Source organism: Bombina bombina, chromosome 7, assembly GCF_027579735.1.
Source record: "Bombina bombina isolate aBomBom1 chromosome 7, aBomBom1.pri, whole genome shotgun sequence".
Lineage (NCBI taxonomy): Eukaryota > Metazoa > Chordata > Amphibia > Anura > Bombinatoridae > Bombina > Bombina bombina.
The window spans coordinates 555,064,691-555,079,217 of record NC_069505.1 but is presented as its reverse complement, the minus strand read 5'-3'; the positions used below and the strand labels follow the sequence as shown (position 1 = coordinate 555,079,217).

Below are 14,527 nucleotides of genomic sequence, written 5' to 3'. Positions count from 1 at the left end.
GAACCCCCTCTCAGAATGTGTCCCACTTGTACTGATATGTCTATACACTTTAAAGAACATATTGTTGCACTTAAAAATGTGGCCCAAGATGATTCTCAGACAGAAGGTAACGAGGTTAGCCCGTCAACCTCTCCCCAAGTGTCACAACCAGATACGCCCGCTCAAGCGACGCCTAGCACCTCTAGTGCGTCTAACTCTTTTACCTTGCAAGACTTGGCAGCAGTTATGAATAATACCCTCTCAGTGTTTTTATCTAAACTGCCCGTGTTACTTTGCAAAGCGTGATAGCTCTGTTTTAAGAACAGATAAAGAGCATTCTGACGCTTTAGTAGCCGTATCCGATATACCCTCACAACACTCTGAAGTGGGGGCGAGGGATGTGCTGTCTGAGGGAGAAATTTCCGATTCAGGAAAGGTTTCTCCTCAGACAGATTCAGATACATTGGCTTTTAAATTTAAACTAGAACACCTCCGCTTATTGCTCAGGGAGGTATTAGTTACTCTGAATGATTGCGAACCTATGGTGGTTCCAGAGAAATTGTGTAAAATGGACAAGTACCTAGAAGTTCCTGTTTACACTGATGTGTTCCCGGTCCCTAAGAGGATTGCGGATATTGTTACTAGGGAGTGGGATAGACCAGGTATTCCCTTCGTTCCCCCTCCTGTTTTTAAGAAGATGTTCCCCATATCTGACCCCATGCGGGACTCGTGGCAGACGGACCCTAAGGTGGAGGGGGCTGTTTCTTCACTTGCTAAACGCACAACTATACCAATTGAAGACAGTTGTGCTTTTGAAGACCCTATGGATAAAAAATTAGATGGTCTACTTAAGAAAATTTTTGTTCAACAAGGTTTTCTTCTCCAACCTATTGCGTGCATTGTTCCTGTAACCACTGCAGCTGCTTTCTGGTTCTTGAAGATGCGCTCCAGACAGAGACCTCATATGAGGACATTATGGACAGAATTAAGGCTCTTAAGCTGGCTAATTCTTTTATCACAGATGCCGCTTTCCAACTAGCTAAGTTAGCGGCAAAAGAATTCAGGTTTCGCCATTTTGGCGCGCAGGGCGCTGTGGCTAAAGTCCTGGTCGGCCGATGTGTCATCAAAATCCAAACTATTGAACATCCCTTTCAAAGGAAAGACCCTCTTCGGGCCTGAATTGAAAGAGATTATTTCAGAAATCACTGGGGGAAAAGGCCATGCTCTCCCCCAGGTACAGTCCTTCAAGACAAAGAACAAACAAAATAAATTTTCGTTCCTTTCGGAATTTCAGGAGCGGTCTCGCTTCATCCTCCCCTGCTGCAAAGCAAGAGGGTAACACTTCACAACCCAGGGCAGCCTGAAACCTTACCAGGGCTGGAACAAGGGTAAACAGGCCAAGAAGCCTGCAGCAGCCTCCAAGACAGCATGATGGGGTAGCCCCAGATCGGGACTGGATCTAGTAGGGGGCAGACTCTCTCTCTTCGCTCAGGCCTGGGCAAGAGACGTACACGATCCTGGGCCTTAGAGATTGTATCCCAGGGATATCTTCTAGAATTCAAAGGACTCCGCTCCAAGGGGAAGGTTCCACATTTCTCGTCTGTCTACAGACATGACAAAGGAAAGAGGCGTTCTTACGCTGTGTAGAAGACCTACATACAATGGGGGTGATCCACCCAGTTCCAATTGCAGAACAGTGCTGGTTTTTACTCAAACCTGTTTGTGGTTCCCAAGAAAGAAGGAACTTTCAGACCAATCCTGGATCTCAAAATTCTAAACAAATTCCTCAGAGTCCCATCATTCAAGATGGAGACCATTTGGACAATCCTACCTATGATCCAGGAGGGTCAATATATGACTACCGTGGATCTAAAGGATGCGTATCTACACATTCCTATTCACAAAGATCATCACCAGTTTCTCAGGTTCGCCTTTCTGGACAAACATTATCAGTTTGTGGCTCTTCTTTCGGATTGGCCACTGCTCCCAGAATTTTCACAAAGGTGCTAGGGTCCCTCCTGGCGGTTCTAAGACTGCGGAGCATAGCAGTGGCGCTTTATCTAAACGACATCTTAATTCAGGCGTCGATTTTCCAAAAAGCCAAGTCTCACACGGAAATTGTATTGGCCTTTCTGAGGTCTCACGGGTGGAAGGTGAACATCAAAAAGAGTTCTCTCTCCCCCCTCACAAGAGTTTCCTTCCTAGGAACCTTAATAGACTCGGTGGAAATGAAAATATTTCTGACGGAGGTCAGAAAGTTAAAACTCTTAACTACTTGCAGAGCTCTTCATTCCATTCCTCAGCCATCTGTAGCTCAGTGCATGGAGACAATTGGACTAATGGTAGCGGCAATGGACATAGTCCTTTTTGCACGGATACACCTCAGACCACTGCAACTATGCATGCTCAAACAGTGGAATGGGGATTATGCAGATTTGTCTCCTCAAATACAGTTGGACCAGGGGACCAGAGATTCTCTTCTCTGGTGGTTGTCTAAGGATCACCTGTCTCAGGGAATGTGTTTCCGCAGACCAGAGTGGATCATCGTAACGACCGACGCCAGTCTGTTGGGCTGGGGTGCAGTCTGGACTCCCTGAAAGCTCAGGGCTTATGGTCTCGGGAAGAAGCTCTTCTCCCGATAAACATTCTGGAACTGAGGGCGATATTCAACGCTCTTCAGGCATAGCCTCAGCTAGCTGCGGCCAAATTCATCAGATTTCAGTCGGACAACATCACGACTGTAGCTTACGTCAATCATCAAGGGGGAACAAGAAGTTCCCTAGCAATGATGGAAGTAACCAAAATAATCAGGTGGGCGGAGGATCACTCTTGCCATCTCTCAGCAATTCACATCCAGGAGTAGACAACTGGGAGGCGGATTTCTAAGTCGTCAGACTTTTCACCCGGGGGAGTGGGAACTCCACCCGAGGTATTTGCCCAGCTTACTCAGCTATGGGGCACTCCAGAATTGGATCTGATGGCATCCCGTCAGAACACCAAGCTTCCTCTTTACGGGTCCAGGTCCCCGGGATCCCCAGGCGGTGCTGATAGATGCTCTAGCAGCGCCTTGGTCCTTCAATCTGGCCTATGTTTTTCCACCGTTTCCTCTCCTCCCTCGTCTGGTTGCCAGAATCAAGCAGGAGAGGGCTTCGGTGATTCTAATAGCGCCTGCGTGGCCACGCAGGACCTGGTATGCAGACCTAGTGGACATGTCATCTGTTCCACCATGGACACTACCAATGAGGCAGGACCTTCTAATACAAGGTCCTTTCAAACATCCAAATCTAACTTCTCTGCGTCTGACTGCTTGGAGATTGAACGCCACCAGGAAAATCTACCATAAGATTTGGCGAAAATATCTTTTTGGTGCGAATCCAAGGGTTACTCATGGAGTAAGATTAGGATTCCCAGGATATTGTCCTTTCTCCAAGAAGGATTGGAGAAAGGATTATCAGCTAGTTCCTTAAAAGGACAGATATCTGCTTTGTCTATTCTTTTACACAAACGTCTGGCAGAGGTACCAGACGTTCAAGCGTTTAGTCAGGCTTTAGTCAGAATCAAGCCTGTTTATAGACCTGTGGCTCCGCCATGGAGTCTGAATTTAGTTCTTTCAGTTCTGCAAGGGGTTCCGTTTGAACCTTTACATTCCATAGATATTAAACTTTTATCTTGGAAAGTTTTGGTTTTGGTAGCTATCTCTTCTGCTCGAAGAGTTTCAGAGTTATCTGTTTTACAGTGTGATTCACCTTACCTGGTTTTTCATGCAGATAAGGTAGTTTTGCGTACCAAACCCGGTTTTCTTCCTAAGGTTGTGTCTAATAAGAATATTAATCAGGAAATTGTTGTTCCTTCTCTATGTCCTAATCCTTCTTCGAAGAAGGAACGTCTGTTACACAATCTTGATGTGGTTCGTGCTTTAAAGTTCTATTTACAAGCAACTAAGGATTTCAGACAAACAACTTGTTTGTCATCTATTCTGGTAAGAGGAGAGGTCAGAAGGCGACTGCTACCTCTCTTTCCTTTTGGCTGAAAAGCATCATCCGTTTGGCCTTTGAGACTGCTGGCCAGCAGCCTCCCGAAACAATTACTGCTCATTCTACCAGAGCTGTGGCTTCCACATGGGCTTTTAAAAATGAGGCTTCTGTTGAACAGATTTGTAAGGCAGCGACTTGGTCTTCGCTGCATACTTTTTCCAAATTTTACAAATTCGATACTTTTTCTTCTTCGGAGGCTATTTTTGGGAGAAAGGTTTTACAAGCAGTGGTGCCTTCCGTTTAAGGTACCTGTCTTGTTCCCTCCCTTCATCCGTGTCCTAAAGCTTTGGTATTGGTATCCCACAAGTAAAGGATGAATCCGTGGACTCGATACATCTTACAAGAGAAAACAGAATTTATGCTTACCTGATAAATTACTTTCTCTTGTGATGTATCGAGTCCACGGCCCGATTTAGAAGGCTAGATGTGGTTAAAGAGATAACCACCAAAAAAGGGGTACATTGATAGCACTCAAGAGCAGATTACAAGTAATTGTATATCTCAATGTGGTACAGTATTAGAAGAGACAGCACTCGTCTCTAAATAAACTAAAACTAAATTAAAACTTAACATTTATTAATTTCACAGTGCTAAAATTTGCGGAAAACAAAAAAGATTAAAAACACTAACCAGTATGGTGCTATGGTTTGAAATAAGGCGAGATAATGTATTAGGCTAGTAAGACCAATGCGAGGGTCACAAAAAAGTGTTTCCTCCTTAGAGGTCTATAAGTATAAATATAATTATCAAGGGACTATATAGGCTCTAGGATTTAGTGCTGGTCAATGATCAGTATATGGCTAAGTCAAATACACAAGTAGTATAATAAGGTTATGTCCTGCAAGTATCCAGGGATAATTCCTACAGGATATAATATACCCCCAACTTCAACGCTTAAACAGGTTTAATGATTGAAGCCTGAAGTGTAGTAGCATTAGCGTTCCATTTAGATTTGTACTCATAGATAATCAGTTATAAGTACAGTATGTTACAGTGTATTGAGATCGTGGGTTAATTCAGAATGATCAAAGCAAACACTTGTATTGTGAATCTCAATTTCAGTCTACTCTGTACCCACCGTAGTGGTATACATTGTATTGAGGTATATCATGATATCATTCACTTTAATCCTCTTTTTGATTACACCACTTTTGTTACAATAGTATAGTAAAATCGCAATGAATAAAAAGTATATTTGTATATGTCTGGGAATTCAGTTATATAATTTGACTGCCAGGTACACGTATATAGCTAGGGGTTCAGTTATGTAACACAACTCATTGGTTATGAATATAGAAATCCAAGTTTCAGTTGATATAAAGGTACCTGTTACGTTTGTTTATTGTATTGTAGCTATTTCAACTGTGTTTGTGTGAACGTTAGTTGTAATGAGAATCATAACTCATTTATTTGGCAGTGCAGACTTATGATTTTGCTTTTAGTAAGCCAGACTTGGGATAGATATTAGGGCTTGATTCATATATCACCAATTAAAGTTAAACTGTTAAGTTTTTATTCGCAAACAGTTGCAAATATGTTGCCAATTTTAAACTGTATGGCTGATTTTTTAAAAGATAAACTGTTGAGAGAATAAATACACTCTGTGGTATGATTGCTTTATACTTGGAAGTGATTACATAGTTAAGTCAGTTATAACAAATGAGTGTTTGGGTGTTTCAACAAACTACTATTCAAGTTTAAGCATATTACTTGTCAATATATTTTGACATGTAATTTGTTATTTAAATTATTCAACAATCAAGTTTGAGCTGTCAGCACCAGTCTGATTTTAGTTGTATGCCTGATTAGCATATAGTAGGAAGAATAACAATTTCCCTTCTCATAGTTATACTCTTATGATATTTAACATTTATCACAGTATTTAGTAGCTAAGATTAAATAGTTGTCTTAGAGCCGGCAAAGAGAATGACTGGGGGGTGGAGCTAGAGGGGGAGCTATATGGACAGCTCTGCTGTGTGCTCTCTTTGCCACTTCCTGTTGGGAAGGAGAATATCCCACAAGTAAAGGATGAATCCGTGGACTCAATACATCACAAGAGAAAGTAATTTATCAAGTAAGCATAAATTCTGTTTTTTTTTTCTTATTGATTAAAAATAGGAGGGGCTTGTGGACTCTAAATCATGAAAAAAAGACATTTATCAGGTAAACATAAATTGTGTTTTCTTTCATAAGGTGGTGAGAGTCCACAATTCATTACGCATGAGAATGTATAGCAAAACTGTGGAGTCCACATGTATTGGTGGGCAGGATAAAAATAGAAATAAAAAATAAAATAGGCAGATATCTATTTTCCAGACACTGCTGCCTGGAGGACTTTCCTATGAAAGGGTACTTCAGAAGAAGTTAAAACATCAAAATGGTAGAAATTTAGTAAAAGTATGTAAAGGATGACCATGTCGCTACCTTCCATATTTGCTCTATGGAAGCCTCATTTTTAAAATCCCAAAAAGTAGAAAAAAATCTGGTAGAATTAGCTGTAATACATTTTGGAGGAGATTTATCTGCCTCCAAGTAAGTCCTGTGAATCAAAAGCTTAAGCTAAGCAGCTAAAGAAGCAGCTGAGGACCTGAAAAATTAATGAATAGACTAGAAGATTGCCTAAAATCTTTGGTAGCATGTAAGTAAAAAAAGAAGCCCTTACCACATCCAAATTATGATGACGTGATGTGGTGAGAGTCCACGATCCATTACTCCTGGGAATTACTCTTCCTTACCACTAGGAGGAGGCAAAGATACCCAAACCCCAAGAGGTGTATAAAACCCCTCCCACCTCACAAGTACCTCAGTCATGTCATGTATAGCCAGACAAAACGAGGTAGGAAAAAGCAATAAGCCGAAAATAAGAGTAGTTAAAAAGATGTGCTCAAGAAAAAAAACAACCTTAAACAAAAGGTGGGATCTTGTGTACTCTCACCACCATGAAAGAAAATAATTGATCAGGTAAGCATAAATTAGGTTTTCTTTTATACAGGTGGTGAGAGTCCACAATCCATTACTCATGGGAACAAATACCCAAGCTGAGAAGTCCACGAGTAATTAATTGTAAAGGGTGTGGGGTTTAATAATGTCTTTTTCACTGGAAAACTAAACCCATAACCCCACAGAAACCCCAAAAGGGCAAAAAATATATATCAGACAAAAAAACAGCAGAAACGTTCTGACCTTTTCTAGTACCAGAAAAATGAACAAACTAGAAAGCCTTATTAGCATCAATGTAATATTTAAATGCTCTAACATCCTGAACTCTCTGAAGCATTCTTGGGATTAGGACACAAAGAAGGAACAACAATCTCTCTGCTGATATTGTCTGAAGAAACAACTTTAGGCAATAAGTCAAGTTTAGTCCTTAAAACTGTCTTATCCTATTGAAAAATAAGATGAGGATCACAGCAAAGAGCAGATAATTCTGAAACTCTTCTAGCTGAAGAGATATAGCCAAAAGGAATACATCTTTCCAAGAAATCACCTTATGCATAGGTTCAAAAGAAGGAGCATGCAAAACTTTTAACACCAAGTTAAGACTCCATGGAGGAGAAATTGGCTTGATTATAGGTTTAATATGGGCCAAAGCGTGAACAAAACCATGAATATCGGGAAGATTAGCAATGTTCATATGAAACAAAGCACAGGAATCTGCCCCTGCAGAGAACTGTTAGATAAGCATGTAAGAACTGCAAAATCCTAGGAATTCTAAAAGAATGCCAGGAGAACCATGATCTATACACCAAAAAATAAAGGCTTACAAGCCTGAATTAAAGTTTCAATCACAGAGTCAGAGAAACCTCTATGTCTTAGGACTAACTATTTAATTTACATGCCATCAAGTTCAGAGATCCAGATGAAAAACGGACCTTGAGAAAGAAGGTCTGACCGTAGAGGAAGAGGCCAAGGAGGTCAACTGGGAACGTGAACCAGATCTGCATACCAAATCCTGCAAGGCAAAGCTGGGGCAATCAGGATTACTGATGATTTATGTAGGCTTAACTTAGAGATTACACTGGGAAGAAGTATCAGAGGAGGAAACCGATAAGCAAACTGAAATGACCAAGTAGCTACTAGAGCATCTACAAACTCTGTCTAAAGATCCCTTGACCTTGCAAAGTACTTGGGGAGTTTATTGTTCAAATGAGAAGCCATCAGGTCTATCTCTGGGAGACACCAAACATCCACAATTCAATAGAATACATCATAGTAAAGAGACTATTCCCCTGGATATAGAGATTGATGACTGAGAAAGTCTGCTTCCAAGTTCACTCCTGGAATATGAATCACAAAAAATAGACAGGAATTGATTGCTTGCTTCCCAAGAGAGAATGTGTGCCACTTCCCTCATAGCTAGGGGACTATGAGTTGCCCCCTGATGGTTGACATAAGCCACTGCTGTAATATTCTCTGTTTGGAAATGAAGGTGGGACTCCCTTTCCAACGTTGGCCAAGCCTAAAGTGCCCTTAAAATAGCACAGAATTCCAGAACATTTATAGGCAACCTCACCTCCCAAGGATCCCAAACTCCCTGTGCTCTCAGAGACCCCCAAACAGCTTCCCAACCTGAAAGACTTGCATCTGTCCAGGTAGGAAGAGTAAACAAAAGCCCCCCTGAATAAAGAACTGATGATCCAGCCACCAAGTGAGAGACAGACTTGTACTGGGATCCAGAAAAAACAGTTGAGACAACTGACACAACACACAAAGCTGAAGAGGTCTCGTGAAATTGAGCAAAAGGAATTGCATCTGACGCTGCAATCATGAGACCCAAAGCTTCCGTACAAAGACCAACAGAGGGAAAGGAGAGGGACTGAATGTTCAGACAAGCTGACATCAATTTTAACCTTCTCTGCTCTGTTAGAGAGAGACTCATGGAGACTGAATCTATTTGAAAACCCCCAAAAACTTACCCTTGTCTGAGAAACCAAAGAACTCTTTGGTAAATTGATGCTCCAACCATGTTGTCGAAGAAACAACAACATTCTGTTGGTGTGAGATTCTGCTAAAGGAAAAGATGGGACTTGAACCAAGATATCATCCAGGTAGGGAAAACTGCAATACTCTTAGATCTGATCATAGACAATAGGGCACTCAGAACCTTTATGAAAATTCTCGGAGCTGTAAGCCAGACCAAATGGAAGAGCAACAACCTGAAAATGCCTGTCTAAAAAGGCAAACCTCGGACTAGTCAGTTCCCCTGTGAATTGGTACATGAGGATGAACATCCTTTAAATCTATACTGAAAAAGGCAGAATATTCTGAATAGTTTCTATTTTGAAGGAAGGGATTCTTACAAACTTGTTTGAAAGTACCTTCCTTCTTTGGAACAATGAAGAGATTTGAATAAAATCCCATCCCCTGTTCCTAAAAGGAACTAACAAAATCACTCCCATAGTTTCCAGACCTGAAACTGACTGAACAAAGGCTTGAGCCTTTAAGAGATTCATTGGAACATTAGACAGAAAAAAAACTTCCTCTGGTAGTCCTTGTCATGAATCCTATTCACTAACCCTGGGGAAACTATATTCAGAACCCAGGGATCTGAAACAGAGTGGAACAGAGACTCTTGAAAAAGAAATAACCTGTCCCCTACCAGAGCCTCAGGATCGGGGGCCATATCTTAATGCAGTCTTGGTAGTAGGGATAGATTTCTTAGCCTGCTTTGACTTGTTCCAGTTAGCGCTAGGCCTCCAGACTGAGCCAGAAGTGCCTTGCTTCTGAGCAGAAGAAACAATCTTTTGTTCCTTATTCTGACAAAGGGAATGAAAATGATTGTCAGCTTTAGACTTTCCCTTAGACTTGTCTTGAGGAAGAAAAGCCCCTTTAGCTCAATTAACAGTAGATATAATAGAATCTAAACCAGAAACAAGCAATTTCTTTCACTGAAAAGAAAGAGATAAAAGTCTGGATTTAGACATCATATCAGCAGACCAGGATTTAAGCCATAAGGCTCTTATAACAAGGACTGCCAAGGACATGCATTTGACATTGATTTTCATAATATCAAATATTGCATCACCAATAATGGAATTGGCATTTTTATTAAGTACACTCAAAAGATCTTCACTAGCAGAGCATTAGATTAGTTCGGAAAGAGTAGATAACAAGTAAGAAGAGGCTGCAGCCACATCAGCAATAATCAGCCTAAGCAAATACCCTGCATGTAAAAAAGGCCCTTCTATGAAAGGACTCTAATATCCTATCCAAAGGGTCTTTAAAAGAAGTACTGTGCTTCTTAAGGGATAGTAGTATGCTTAGCCAAAGTGGAAATAGCCTCATCAACCTTAGAAACAGTCTCCAACAATTCAACATTAGCAGCATGTAAAGGATATAACTTTTGGAATTACCTGGCTTAGACCATTCCCTAGAAACCATGTCAGAAACTGCTTCAGGGATAGTAAAAACCTCAGGGAGCTTAGCAACAGTCTTAAAAAATGTAAACACTAACAAGTTTTATCCTCAGAAGCCTTAGAATATTTAACCCCCAAAGGAGTAAGACCGCTTTCAAAAGAGAACAAATATGTTCGTTTTTTTAAATAAAAATGAGGATGTATCAAGTTCAACATCAGAGGACTCCTCATCGCCTGAGGAAACTTCACCTTCTGAATACATAAGACTATCCCTGACTTCAGGGGCATATTACTAGTAGAAGGCAAAATCTGAACTGAACTTTTATGCTTACATGAAGGTGGGAGAGCAGCCAACACCTCAGAAATAGCAGATATGATTATGTTTTTGACTCCTTGTGATACATCTTAAGCATTATCCTGTAAAGAACAGACAGAAGTAGCAGTAATTCCAATAGAAGCAGCATTAGGTTGATCTGAATGCATCAGCAAAGATAAACATGAGTAACACAAATAAGCTGGAGGAAAAATATCAGCTTTTTACAATAAACACAATTGATAACATAAGGAAGGTGTTCAGGGGACTTAGCTTCTAAAGCAAATTTAGGGACATAATCAGAATACATTATAGCACTGAGTAAAGCAAAAATAATGATATCCCCCTTTTAAAAAAGCTCTTGAGGAATGGAAAAATGTACCCCTCCTAAAGTAGCTTAAAATGATATATATATATATATATATATATATATATATATATATATATATAAATATATATATATATATATGTGTGTGTGTGTGTGTGTGTGTGTGTGTGTGTGTGTATATATATATATATATATATAAACTATAAAGTGCCCACATTAAAGCTATAAAGTGTTTTAATGAAAAAATGATGATACTTACCAATAGACACTCTTGTACCAGACCAGTCAAACAACCATTTGACAAACCAGCACTGACACATATCAGCAGAGGTTATGCAATAGGAGTATATTGTAGATCCATAGAAGGAGACAAGTCCCTGCAACCAATTATAGATGGTTGGTGACAGATCTCCCATTAGGCGAACAAAGAGTAAAATCGTACCCCATATACATCCTTCTGACAAGCACTGTACTCTGAGGGGAAACTAGGCCTTAAGTAACTTTCTAATTTACTCCTATTATCAAATTTTCTTCATTCTCTTGTTATCTTTATTTGAAAAGCAAGAATGTAAGTTTAGAAGCCGGACCATTTTTGGTTAACAACCTGGGTTGTTTTTGCTAGGTTGTCCAATGTTCTGAACCAAAAATTGGCTGGCTCCTTAGCTTAGATGCCTTCTTTTTCAAATAACGATAGCAATAGAACAAAGAATAATTGATAATAGGAGTATATTAGAAAGTTGCTTAAAATTGCATGCTCTGTCTGAATCACAAAATAAATAATTTGGGTTCAGTGTCCCTTTAACCCCTTAACGACCGACAACGTACAGGGTAGTCCTACAAAAAACGGTTGTTAAAGGGACACTGTACCCAATTTTTTTTCTTTCATGATTCAGATAGAGCATGACATTTTAAGCAACTTTCTAATTTAAGGAAAGCAGAATAGAGGGCGCCACATAGTGCAGATCATAAACAACTTCAGAACAGATAGCAATAGGAGCTAAAGAATCCTACTCACAAAATGTAAAGCACTGATGTGCAATACCAGCAGTCCGGAACCACACGTCGTCCGGTACACCAGAAGGAGATATCACCAGTGGGGATCCTCATCTTACCAGGGAGAGTCCAAAAATGCCCAAAGAAGAAGGGTCTAGACGAGCCTGTATAGCAGTGGTCAGCCAGTAGGTCCAGAGACTCTGTACAGAGTGTCCAGAAAGTTCAGTAGATAGAAAAGTTTCAGGAACAAAAATGAAAATGATTCGGCAGCAGGTGGAGAGTTAAAAAAAGTTTAAAACATTTATTACAATAATAAAAACAACAGCAACGCGTTTCTCAGTGTAACACACCTGATGAAACAGTGTGTTACACTGAGAAACGCACTGTTGTTTTTATTTTTAATTGTGAGGCAAGAGAGATGTTTGTGAGGGGTCAGGGAGGGATCAGGGGGTGGGATGTGTCAGGTGGGAGACTGATCTCTACACTAAAGCTAAAATTAACCCTACAAGTTCCCTACAAGCTACCTAATTAACCCCTTCACTGCTGGGCATAATACTACAAGTGTGGTGTGCAGCTGCATTTAGCTGCCTTCTAATTACCAAAAAGCAACGCCAAAGCCATATATGTCTGCTACTTATGAAGAAAGGGGATCCCAGAGAAGCATTTACAACCATTTGTGCCATAATTGCACAAGCTGTTTGTAAATAATTTCGGTGAGAAACCTAAAGTTTGTAAAAAAAAGTTTGTGAAAAATTTTGCAATTTTTTTTATTTGATCGCATTTGGCGGTGAAATGGTGGCATGAAATATACCAAAATGGGCCTACTTTGGGTTGTCTAGTAAAAAAATATATATACATGTCATGGGATATTCAGGGATTCCTTACAGATATCAGTGTCCCAATGTAACTAGCGCTAATTTTGAAAAAAAAGTGGTTTGGAAATAGCAAAGTGCTACTTGTACTTATTGCCCTATAACTTGCAAAAAAAGCAAAGAACTTGTAAACATTGGGTATTTCTAAACTCAGGACAAAATTTAGAAACAATTTAGCATGGGTGTTTTTTGGTGGTTGTAGATGTGTAACAGATTTTGGGGGTCAAAGTTAGAAAAAGTGTGTTTTTTTCCATTTTTTCCTCATATTTTATCATTTTTTTTTATAGTAAATTATAAGATGTGATGAAAATAATGGTATCTTTAGAAAGTCCATTTAATGGCGAGAAAAACGGTATATAATATGTATGGGTACAGTAAATGAGTAATAGGAAAATTACAGCTAAACACAAACACAGCAGAAATGTAAAAATAGCCTTGGTCCCAAACTGATAGAAAATGGAAAAGTGGTCTGGTCACTAAGGGGTTAAAGGATCAGTAAAGTCCTAATTAGACATTCATTATTTAGACAGAACATACAATTTTAAACAACTTAACAATTTACTTCTATTATTTAATTTGCTTTCTACTCTTGTTATCTTTTGCTGAAAGGTTTATATAGGAAAGCCCAGGAACAGCAAATAACCTAGGTTCTAGCTGCTGATTGGTGGCTGCATATATATACTGATTGTCATTGGCTCACCCATGTGTTCAGTTAGAAATCAGTAGTACATTGCTGCTCCTTCAACAAATTATAACAAGAGAATGAAGCAAATTTGATAATAGAAGTAAATTGGAAAGTTGTTTAAAATGGTATGTTCTACCTATACCATGAAATATACAATTTGGATTTCATGTCCTTTTAATGTATACTGACAACCCCTCTCTCTGAATAATCAAATGCACATCTTCATTATTCTACCACCTCCAGCGGAGGCAAAGTAAAGACTGAGGTAACTGAGGTGGGAGGGGTTATTTAGAGCTCCTGGGGTTTTTGGAATTTTTGCCTCCTCCTATTGGTAGAGAAGAGTAATTCACAGGAGTAATGGATCAAAGATTCTGACCACCTGTATGAAAGAAAGAGACACAGAGGTAGGCCACTGGAGTACTATGTAGCAGGAAGTAGTGCTGCCATATAGTGCTCTTGCAAGTGGATAACATTCTTGCAAAACTGCTGCCCTGCTTTTCAACAAAAGATTCCAAAAGAAAGAAGAAAAATTTGTAAATAGTCTAATTAAATTAGAAACTTGTTTGAAATTGTAAGTTCTATCTGAATCATAAAAGAAAAATGCTGTTTCATATTACTTTAAAGGTTTTATGAATTTTCTCTGACTCTTGTGTATTTTTATGTTTAATTTTCAGAAACAGGAAAAGGTTCCCAGACCCTTCTGTACATCATTATTGCTGCTGTTGGAGTTGTTTTGCTTATCGCTGCTGGTGCTACTGGATACTTTGTGTACAGCAAGTGCTCAGGCCAGTAACTTACACTGTTGGTGAATATTCATTATAAAAAAACATCCTAATTCATTGTCACTTTACCTTCACTAATACAAAGGTCTCAACTGAATAGTCAACCAGCATCCAAAGTTTACCTTGATAAATAGTTTATATATTCATAGTAGTGCAGTTAAAATGGCACATAGAAGATGTATAAA

The 14,527-nt window shown here is 39.5% G+C and overlaps 1 pseudogene; it reads left to right on the top strand.

Moving 5' to 3' along the window:
• LOC128636563 (major histocompatibility complex class I-related gene protein-like) overlaps nucleotides 1-14,527 on the top strand; it is a 103,628-nt pseudogene that overhangs the window by 66,003 nt on the left and 23,098 nt on the right.